Below are 12,482 nucleotides of genomic sequence, written 5' to 3'. Positions count from 1 at the left end.
TTGTGAGGTTGGGGATGGGGGGGGCGGGGCTGTCTCAGAGGAGGGAAGGGGAGGATCAGTGAGGAGAAATGAACTCTCACTGCAGCTCAGGTGCTCCCCACAGACAGGGAAACACTCTTCACACACCTGTGTTCATCTTTTTGCTACTACAGTAACAAATTAAACAATTGTTCTCTATAAATTATCAGATATACAGTATGATCCCTTACAGATACACTCTAGTAATGCTAAATTTCCCCACTGTGGAACTAATAAATCTTATCTTAACCTCACACTGGATTATAAATGGGCAGATTTTGGGTCTGAACCAGTTATCTGTCCCGATGATCCTGTGGTGTGAGGGTTCTACAGATATAATCTTAATGTTATGACTGGATCTGTGTCTCCCAGACTTGCAATCCTGTAGTGTGAAAGGACCAGCGCTGGAATATTGAGAAGAAACCTGCAATGGCCAATAAGAGCAAGTTGACAGGGGAGCGTCCTCAACCGGATGTTGTGTAGGATACTAACAATAAAACTTTATTTCCAGCTCAGGTCCGCCTCCATGTTTGTTTTGTTCTAAAATCACATTTTATTGTGCAAGTTTCTGTGAGATCTCAAGTCCCTGTAGTTGCCACTATAATTATTTAGTGTGTGGTCCTGCATTGTCTGTTGTGTGCAGTCTTATGATTAAAATATCAAAAATTGCTTTAATCTGTCATCATGACGGTGGTCTCCCAAATTTTTAAAACCGGTTAAGATTTTTTTAAAAATCCTCTCGCGTGCACCAAGCCTCAATGTTTCTCTTTGTTTGCGGGGTTTTGAAAGGTTCATTTTCAGCGAAGAAAACATGACCTTTAACATGGCTACAGCTTCTCCTGCTGCTCTCAGAGAACACACTGACTGAAAGCCCAGTGGACTTTTATAGCCTGAAGAGCTTCTATTTTTGCAAGCTAAATTAGGAAGCCAAAAATGGCAGGAAGGGCTGTATTATTGTCCTATTTTCCCTACAATAACATTTCATTTCTTCTTTGTCCTTTGAAATCTGTAAATGCTCACAGTGCACAGACACAGAACATCATTCATCTGTCCTTAATTTCAAAATGAAGCACTGTTGTTTCTGCACCAACATACCTGACTTTTCACAATAAGACTCCTACTTCTAAACAATCCCTCCCTTGATGAAAGAGGCTATACTGATGCTGAAGAGGTTAAATGCTGCTCTGATAGAGACTGTGAGATAAGTCAGACTAAGTATAAAGTGTAACAGACACCTCATGTGGTGCCATGTCCTGGTGACTCAGCAGGAAATGTAAATTATTGTGTCGGGAATACAGTCAGGCTTATTAGAGAACAGTCCTATAAAGGTTTGACAAACAGAAGTGCAGACAAAGCCATAAAATAAAAACAGCTTGACACACAGTCCACTTCCTTATACACTTGTCCTGGAATTGCACCGAATGCAGTTTCCCTTAAATACTTTAAATATCTGTAAAGGGTTAACTTCTTTGCAAACATGTTTGGTTCGATTTATGATCAAGATGAAAGACTGTAAATATTATTTTCTAAATCATCTCATGGATACCTAAACTTTAATAAGAGTGTACAGAGGGATAACATCTGATACTGTTTCTCCAGATTCTCTCCTAAAATACTAGGACAATCATTTCCTGAGTTTTCTATTTTGACCTGTGTATAGTTGTTTTACAGCTGCAATAAATTTTTTTAAAAACAGACCAAACTGAAGAAATGCCCAAACAAAAATGAAGTGAGACATGCTTTGGTCCTGTTTAAATATACAATCAGAATAAAATGTAAGGTTTAGATGAAAATTGCATTTGCAATCAATGAAAAGGCCACATGAGTAAAATAATTTAATAACTTTTCTCTTCCTCTATAGACTTGAGTGGACTCCATTTAAACTCAGCCTGCTATCAAACTGATAAAAATACGATAGATGAAAATTAATTCAATTAATACATATTGAAGGGTAAAACCACCTTAACCCAGTTTTCACACAGAGCTCATTTATTCTCAGTCTGAGGTTGGGGAATAACTTTGTCATTTAGTGCTTTATAATATGGCAGCTTTGACGCCTTCTGAATGCAGGCTACTGAAATAATACATAACTTTATTTCAGGCCCAAAGGATGTGGAGATACACAAGAGCTAATCTAAATCTATCTCACCTCTGATTCTAACATTGGTTTATCTAACGATTTCTACAGACTGCAGGTCAGGGTTTACCCACCTCTTTATCTGCCACTGTATCACTGCACCGGAGCAGATTTACAACAGGTGGAGCGGCTTGTCTCAGCCTGGCACGGCGCCTGGTCAGGTTGACGGCACATGTGACAAACAGGGTGCAGCTGCCGCTCAGTCACGTTTCCTGCACCACGTTTCAATGTGCAGTTAGTAAAAAATTTTGCAGAGCTATGTGTCTGCTCATTACTTCTTGGGTGGAGATAATATACCTCTACAGGAAAATGTGCCATCATATTGCCCCATGGCTGTTATAGCCTTTTTCTAATTCAGTAATTTACTAGTGTACTGGTGCAGAGGCCACACGCATTTCTGTTTATTTTTCACATTTCCCCTCCAGGAGACATTTAATGTGTCTCATCTCCTAAAAGGGAAAATAAGATGTGATTGCTGGCTGCATTTTAGGAGCAGCTCTCATCTCTCATGCGGTGAAAGGACAAAGGGAAGCCCCTCACTGTCTGTCCCGTTGTGCTTTACTCTGATGGCATTTACATGTCAGCCAAATAAAACAGGCTATTTACAGTGAGCACTGCTGACATAATGTCATGTGGAATCTCTTTATAGGCACAGTAGGAAGGCGCGATGATTTATTGAGAGGCAGCACATTGAAATCTTTATTTCATGTCGGGTAATTCCAACAGTTTTATTTTTATTATCCATAAATGCAAATGAAGTTTTCTTTTTTATTTTCACAAAAAAAAAAAAAAAAAATACAAATGCAGGTGGATTTTTCACGATCAAAAATGTACCTTTTATACAGACTTAAAGCAGCACTAATACTGTGAACTCCCACCACTTCTATTCTTTCAGGTAGCCTTAGTAATAAGATATGAAAAAGCTGGTGTTTCCTGGCAGGAAGCTGTTAGCACTTGCTGGCTAACAGCTCCAGTCTCATTAACAGCCGCCTTCAATTCTCTCAGAAATCAACAGGACGCCCACCTACCTACTGCAGCTGGAATAACCAACAGGCAAGCACACACAGTTGGCTCTATGGATGACTAGTAACACATTAAACTCAGATTAAAGGATTTCTGTCCACAATTTAACTCTAAAATTATCAATTTTTTATTTGTTTCACATTTACAAATGTAAATGTTTTTTTCATTTTTGCACCACAATGCAGTGGAAATCTGCCCATAAAAGGAACAGCAGTATTTGAATACTGATATGCTGTGAAAGAACAGGCAAACTTTCAAACTGATTATGTGATAGCTTCAAAGATGACCTCCTCAGTGAATACAGACACTGTTTGTCTGTGAGACTGCAGTCCCTTGTGAGTGTGTTTCTGTGTGTGCATGTTGCGTCTATAGGGTTGTGGCCGATATATTTGCATATTTGAGGCGTGGGATGCAAAGTGACCAAGAAAATACATGAGAGAGATAAAAAAAAAAAAAAAGATGATGAGGGGATCATGACGGGATGGAGACAAGGGAGGAGAGAGAAGAAGAGGGAGGGATGTTGGCTTTTCTTTTGTCTCGAGCTGCAGCCTGTTTCATTAGCACACCAGCTAGCTCCCCTCCTCCTCCTCCTCACTGGCTCCCCAGCCCCAGACGGAGAGCCCGGTTACTGTCCTAATGGCAGCTCTGTATTCATTATCACCTCCACATACGCCTCCACCCCCCCCCAACTCTGCCCAGGATGGGGGGCTGCCGTAATTGATAATTAAAGAGCAATAACACAGCGGTCAATGCAATCTCACCGCAGGAGCGCCTGAGACCCCCCAACTCACTCACACACACACACACACACACACACACACACACACACACACACACACACACACACACACACAAAACATAAGAAAAAGGTTGCACTAATCATTGTGTTTAACCCTCAGACGACCTGTATATGGTCACACAAAGAAACACACACACAAAAATATGTCATCTCTTGGCACTAATGCTGAGAACACAAGAAAACATCTGTGCACAAGTTTACATGTGAATGCAAATAAACACACGCCTACACACACACACACCCTGTGGCCATATTCAACCCCATGATCACACATAAAAACGCACATGCACACTCAGAGGAGAAACAAGCAGGGGAGCACTGAGGAGCAAAAAAAGCAAAAAAAGCAAAACAAAGACACACATGTTAATTTAGCAGCGCAGGCAGATCAATACAAAGACATGGAAGCGAGGCCGCAGCACTATTGATTATGAATGGGGACAATTCTCTTCCACTGGCAGTGCCAGTGCCTGTGTAGAGCTCATTAACATCTCGTTAGTCAGCATATTTCATGAGCCACAAATACCTCCAACAATTGCTGCTAATTAAAGTGCAGCATGCGCCATTCAGGACATGACTAAATATTCAAAACTGCATTTTTGTCAAAGGTAATAAAAAACAAGACACAGACACAACAACGCTGTGATCAAACATAATGTCTGTGTACATTTGGCACCGAAGGTGTGAGTGCACGTGTCAGCGTGCATGTGTGTTTGTTTGATCAAGCTGTGATATAAGAACCCCATTCTGTCGCGCACGCACGCACACACACGCGCACACACACACACACACACACACACACGCGCACACACACACACACACACACACACACACACACACACACACAGAAACAGAGACGACAGGGATGAGAGACAGACAGGATTCATCACAGAGGCTGAGATCTCTCTCTCTCCCTGTCTTGAAAATCTTTCTTCTTGAAACTAGTTTAGCTCAGCGATGAGGATTCAATCTGCTGCTTGATGCAGTATGTGGGATGTAATTACAGAAGGAAAGAATGAGGCAGAGATTCCACTGATTAGAGAGAGAGGGAGAACTAATGGTTATGTATGAACTGTATGTGTCTGTGTGGGAGAGACACAGGTGACAGTTCCTCTGCAGTATGAACACTGTGCACTTCTGTCTCATGTGAAATGATAAAACATATTTTAGATCAGCTTGTATGCACTGTTTTTGTGCTTCTGTAGGCTTCAGAAATTTCTCTCCTTCCTTTACAGCTGGTCAGATAAAAGATCTTTCTGTTCCTGAATCTGCTACCTTAAATTATGCAGCGGCATTTGTTTAGTTTAAGCTGATTTGTTTGGTGATTAATTCAGTTTTTTGTTAAGGACCAACACCACATCAGTCTCTTGTAACAGAAAATATCTGTTGCATCAGCTGACTCGGAGCTTATACCTGGTGTCTAAACAAACAGGACAATGACATAAGATATGAAATGGAGCATATGGTCATGACTGAAGCTTTAAGCAAGGTGCAGAATGTCATCTTTGGACAAAAAGCATGTGTTTACCGGAGTAAGAGTAGAGATGTTTAAGAGACCTGCCCCTGGCTAACAGCTGCACAGGTACTGGACATTACCCACATCTATGAGACCACAGCATACTGTATGTATCTAAATATGTTATATTCTATAAAAACAAAGCAATATTGTAGAAAACAAGATACATTCCTCATTTAGTTGCGTTCAATATATCTAGTTACTTTACCTTTATTCTTTAATTACAATATCACCCAATCTGAGAAATAAATTGTTTTTCATACCCCAGAATAAGGGGATGGAGGCAGATTCATAATCTGCTCTCATTTCCTGGTGTGAATAGCTGCTTTGAGAAATGGAGGGTGTCATATGCTGCACAGCCTGTGAAGCCCTGTGAAGTAAATTTTTGTTTTGCCATCTTACATAAATGAAATTCTTTCTTTAAGGCCACATTTGATTTGGCTGATGATAAGTACCTCTTCCTGTCTCATGGGTGCATGAACTCCTCAGCATGTCTTCTTAAATAAGGATGTTTGTATTATTAGTTAAAGCGCCTTATTAAAATATACCTCCAGCACTTACCATATTAATTATCTGTTTTCTGGATTGAAACATGAATAATCCTTTTCTGCACAGCACAATTAAACTTTGCCTACAAATTGAAGTCTGCATGGGTTATGAGCCTGCACAATGTTTAATTGTCTATGTGATAAGCATTACCTTGTGTTTCAGATTCTGGAAATGTGTAGCTCAGCTCCTCACTGAGTGAATGTGTCAGGCAACCTCTCTGTACAAGATGTGACATGTTACTTTGAGCATGTTTCAGCCCCGACACAACGCCTTGTTTCACACACATGGTTACCTGGACTCACACCTGTCCAGTGCAACCAGTATTTCATCAAACAACTCAAACACCTCGAACACCTCGAGGCTGAATGACCAAACTGTAACAGCAGCTCAATGTTCCACTTGTTCGGGACCAAACTAGGCAGAGAAAGAGAAAGAGGTTGGCAATTCAAATCAAATAATTTGTGACATGACATTTCACAGTGACTGACAGATGAGGAATCCCTGACTGACAGCCAGTTCAGCCAATCAAAAGGTCAGTGGAAACAACAAAAGACAGAGATGAAAACTTCCCAGCCAGGCCTTGCTCAGCTAAAACCTTCCTCAACTGCTTCTTAATGCAAAGACTAGAGGAGGATTTTCTACACCCTCTCTTCCCATTCTTCCCAGAGAGATTCATAGTTTCTATCTTGTTACTTTTTCACAATTAGCTTTAAATGTGGACTTGGCTAGGTGCTATTTTAATAAAGACACACAAAGAAGGACGAAGAGCATACACTGGAGAAGAGAGAGAAAGAAAGTGCATGAGAGGGTGTATGGGCAAACCCATAAGGCAGTGCATGTATAAGCACTTGTGTGTGGGAGAGCCATATGCTGCTAAATGGCAGCCCAGAGGGGGTGAGAGAGCGATAAAGACGCAGTGAGAATTTGAAAGAGAGGAAGAATGTGTGTGTATGCGAGAAACAGAGGACAACATGCAAAGAGAAAGAGCATGTGAGAGTATCAGAAACGGTTTTAAGACTGGATCAAGAGTAGCAGAGCTGTCAGAGCGTTGCGTGTCACACAGGGCAGATGAAACCTGACATACTCTGGCTATCGTCCACTCCTCCCTACATCAGTCTTGCTCTTAGGCGGAGAGTGTCCCTCTCAGCTCTTTTCTGAAGAGTGGTATTGACTGCATCAGTTCGATGTTGGCTATTTCCATTTTCTCCTGCGGGGAAAGAGGAGACAAAGCAATAGAAAGTGGATTTCACTTTCATCACAGCCAAGGCTGAAACCAGTAATACGTCAGTCGCTGTGACACTCTAGTTTCTCTTGCTCCTCCACTCTACATGTGAGACACATGCTGTGTGACACATGTAGTACACTGTGTACACAGTGTATCCACTGGTGTAGTGTGTGAATTGTCCCAAATAAAACACTACTGTTGTGCACTTGCCAGAAATGACGTTCACAACACGGGGCCACAATTGACACCTACAAAACATCTGCCTGCTGTTTTTGCTCACTTGACTTTCCTGTGTGTGCCCCCTGCCATATGTGACCAGGAAATGACACTGCCACCAGCGGCAACAACGTGTCCTCCTTCCTCGGTCACCATATTCACAGGTTTGAAAACTAGCTCATGGTCCCTTCTTTTCTGCTGTGTAGCCAAGATGGCGATAGTTGATGGTGAGAAGCATTTCACACACACTGACTGTTTGCACCATCCAGGTACTTACAGAGCACTGCATGTTGCCGTACTTGTCAATGTGAACACGCTTATGCACTCTAAATAAAAGTGCGAGTATGAAAGGATGGAAATAGATGCACAGCAACAGCTTTTCTTCAATATATACACACAGGAAACGACCAACACACATGCACGCATGGACACGCACGCGCGAGCACACACGCGCATGCACACACACACACACACACACACACACACACACACACACACACACCTCAAAGAAAAGGCCCAAAGCACTCCACTGCTCTCTGTGGTTCATTCCCAGAGGAGCCTAGATTGGAAGAGGGCATAAAACAAAGCCATGTACAGCAGTCCATCTTTACCCCACACACACGCACAGCATATAAAAAAATACATGCAGATAAAGAGAAGTATAGACACACATGTACTCTGTGCACACATGCAAACAAATTTACATATATACACCTACATGCACAGATATACTGAACACACAGGTTTAGATAAACAGAACACAGAAACACACACACACACACACCTCGGCGCTCAGCTGTTTGGAATGAGGGCACTTTGAAGTGCTTAAAAACGTCCTCCCTCCATCTCCACCGCTATCCAGTCCCTGTGGGATGTCTGCTACAGCAACAAACACCACACACACACGCACACGCACACGCACACATACACACACACACACACACACACTCACACACAGGTACGTACACACTCCTCACTTTCGGTCTTCACATGCATGAATCTAAACACGCATCACACAAAGAACAGCGTCACCGTGCATGAGCAAAGCACTGAAATCACTGCAGTCTGATCATAAAGCAACTGACAGAAAAATACACACAAACACAAACAAAAATCCAACTTCACTTTCAGCCTTGACTGCATGATAGCGAACATGTGGAGTAATGCACTGAAATGATTATGGGTTCCTTGGTTCAAAATGAAGTGTGGCAAAGAGAGAGAGAGATCAAGAGAGGCAGAGGTTTGAGGAAGAAATCCTGGACATAAGAGAGAAGTTGGTTTTCAGTCAGTAGGTGAGGATGTGGACAACAGACCCAAATTAATTACAGTTAATGAAATTACTTTACCTGTAGTGAGATCTGGACATGCAAATGGCTACTTGTTAATTTTCTCTAAGATTTCTGCCTCAAAACAACAGGTGGCAGGGAATGGAATTTTATTTGTCGTGTAAAATGAAATGAAAAATGAATTCCACAGTATCATGTCTCTGCAGAATCAGGGTCCCTGTTGTTCTGGATAATCCACAGAACACAGTGTGAACAGTTTTTATTGGGACTATTTCGTCTTTAAAAAAAATGTTCAGATGAAAGCTGTTCAGAGTGTGGGTGTGTCCTATTTTTTGGTAGGTCAAATCCAAAAGGAATGCCATGGCCAGATACCAGGGACTAGTTTAATTAACATATGTTTTGTTTGTTTTAATTTGGGTGTAGAGACCCTTTAAAACACAAGGGATTGCTATGGATTTTATGATCACAGATATAAATACCTTCAACTTTGAGTGACATACCAGTTTGATTTTCTGTTCATTTTATAGACACATCTACTTCAGATAAACTGGCTCAGATTAAAATAAACTGGTGCTGACGACCCTTCTTTTCATAACAATAAATCACACCCCCCAGAACGACAACCTAGAATTAAATTCTGATTTAATTTCTGTCTATTGCTATCGTAAAACAGCCATTGATCGTGTTTGTAATTATGGCATTTTATAGACTTCATTGCTAACTACCTGACCACCCAGCTGTTCTAGTTCAGCTTTCAGGATCTCACTTGGTCTTAAATCACTCCACATTGCCCTGGTTCAGATTTCTGCCATTTGCACTGTGATCAACCCTCGTGCCCCTGTACTCACATTCCTTCCTCACAAGCAAGTGGAGGTCGATACTACATCCTCTAATTCTAGCCCACAGGCACACACCACGCCCAGCCCAAAATCTAATTTTGCCCCAGGCCTTTTTGTGGGGGCCACGTCTGTCAGAGCAGGCGGCTAGTCGCCTCTATTTCACAGGTAATCTCTCCTGTATTGACTTAATGGGTTCAGGCGCTGTAATAGAGGTCATTTAGTGCTGTGGTTTAGTGCTGTGGAACATTATGGGTGAGAGTGGGGCTTACCAATCCTAATGTTACATTTTATCTGCAATTTGGGGATATTTACGCTTTTCCTTCAATCCCTGAACCCCCGTGGTCACCCCCTCCCAAAAACCCCTGGAGTAGCACTCAAACAGCCCCTCGAGACCGTAGCTTTACAGGATCATCTTCCAGTGTGTGTGTGTGTGTGTGTGTGCGAGTGAGCGTAGAGCGGTTGGTGGATGGCAGAGGGGTATAGATTGATTTGGTTTTGTTAGGCAGAGAGGATTTGCACCGCAGTGACGCTTTAGCTCTTTTAAAGTCTCTCTCTGGCTCTCTCTCTTGATTTCTCTCTCACTCTCTTCCTCTTTTCAATAGGGACGGGGAAGTAATTAACAGCTACTTAAATTCCCTTGATGGATTTTGTGGACAGAGGAGAGAGGGGAAGGGGGCGGTGTGGTGAAAGACATGCTCTATCCTCTGAAGCTTAATGCTGCCATTTGCAGAAACTTATTTTGTCCTAGAGATTTTTTTAAAAGACTGGTTGAAAAAAAAAATCTATTCCCTGATATAACATTATTCAGTAATGAGGCAGAATAATACAAGAAGCTGCTAATGCATTATGAAAACCTCTTTGCATTTTTGCACACTACCATTGATTGCATCAAAATTTGAACTCCCCCTCCTGTCTAAGAGTCGTTCAGCGTGGAGCTGCCTTGTCTCACATATAGGCTTTTAATGCTCAAGTCAAACTATTTCCTTTTGTTTGCTCTCCAACTAAGCAGCCCAATAAAAGCTTAACTGCTGACTGTCCTGCTCCAGTCACATAGTATAATCAATCCTCAACATGTTTTAATGATTCACATCACAAGTGCAAATCAACTGTGACATATCCCTAATCGTCAACAGGTAGCCAACTTGTGTCAAGCACTTTTTTAACATGTAAAGTCAATAACAAGTGCATTTAACTCCTGCGATCAAACAGTAGTCCCCAGATGGAATCGGCAGCACTTCCTGTCAACATGTTTCAGCTTCCTCTCCGGTTCCCCTGTGCTAACGGCTGTGTCATGTGTGTCAGGGCTGCCAGATCAGATGTCCCAAGTCCTGCGCGGATATCAAACCAGACAATGGACCTCCTGCTGCAGGCAGAGAGAACGCTGGCTACCCAGAAAGCATTCATTTCCCTTCACAGTCTAATCCTCCATCCCAGGAGAGACGAGCGGGAGGCTAATGAATACAGAGGAGGAAATGTGAGTCTGCAAGGCACTGCATGCGCCACACCTTCAAACACACACACCGTCTTTATACACACATACACACATTGTTTGGACGTATTAATGATGCATCAACACATCCACACATTTATAGCACTATACCCTGGCATACATGTTGGTCAGAAGCATAAATGTTTCATGCAATGTATGGCAAAACGCTCATTATGAAATAGTGTGATTTCCACACAGGTGAGTACGCGTGTGTAAGTTGCATAACCCTGCCAATGAAATATTCACTGGTCGTCAGACTCAGTCAACCTCATGCTGATATGCAGGCAGGGGCTCAAACACACTGATTTGCAGACCTACATGAGGTTTATAAAAAGTTTCTTACATAAATCCCTTTAATCCCCACATCGTTCATTTTTTGTTTTTCTGAGACAGAACATGACGCTGTTGAATTTAGTGAATATTGCAAGCTTGACAGGCTTGCGAGTATTTGCAATGCAAGGAACTAAATAAATGAACAAACTACCAATGTAGACAGCCAAAACTACATGTCTGTGCAATAAAATAACTGAAGATATGCATAAATTTGTAAAGCCTCCGTTTGTAATGGGGCCAGTTCTATTTTAATCTTTATGGAAACTCAATGAACATTTCACTTCAGTAATGTTCTATCTTTAAATTAAATTAGACTTCATAATGTCCATTGCTGCTATTTTCCACATCTAATTTTACTGTCAATTCACTGCTCATCATTGCTATTCTGTGTTGCTGGCGTGATCCGTTTCCAAAAATTCCCCCAGAGTGTGACACCAATCTTTTCTGTGATTTTCAACCTCTCTGAGCCTGCAGCACTGTATTTATTTATTTCCGTCCTTTACAAGAAAAATAAGCTTGTCTCACACTGGTCTGGTGATATCATGGTATTAGCTGTAATGTGAGGTGGCAGGAAAGGGAAAGAGTCTTGATTCTGTAAAAGAGAGGGCTGACACCTCTATAGCTACCTGTCCAGCTACAAGCCTGTAATCTGCCGCCATCAGGTGTCTGATAGCTCTGGATATAAATACCCACCATTACTGAGAGCCTGGCAGGGGGCCGATCGAACACAGGCTGGGGCTGTGGCCCTCTCTCCCTCTCTCTCTCTCTCACACATACGCACGCACGCACACACAAAAATATCACATACTCAACTGGTATTCACAAATCACAAAATAGAAGTGATAACTTCTACTCAAAGCCAATATATAGATCTAGTGAAGTGTAAAAGGCCTTGATAATGCTTTTAGGCCCTAACTGTGGAAGTGTGTGTGTTTGTCTGTGTGTGTGTGTGTGTGTGTGTGTGTGTGTGTGTGTGTGTGTGTGTGTGTGTGTGTGAAAGTACCAGGGCCATCTCAAGCTGAGGGACAGATGCCTCCCAACTGCCCTTCCCCTGA

The sequence above is a fragment of the Trachinotus anak genome, unplaced genomic scaffold, assembly GCF_046630095.1.
Source record: "Trachinotus anak isolate AG129_WGS33_773 ecotype Australia unplaced genomic scaffold, CSIRO_AGI_Tana_v1 ptg000019l, whole genome shotgun sequence".
Lineage (NCBI taxonomy): Eukaryota > Metazoa > Chordata > Actinopteri > Carangiformes > Carangidae > Trachinotus > Trachinotus anak.
This window is presented reverse-complemented; position numbering follows the sequence as displayed.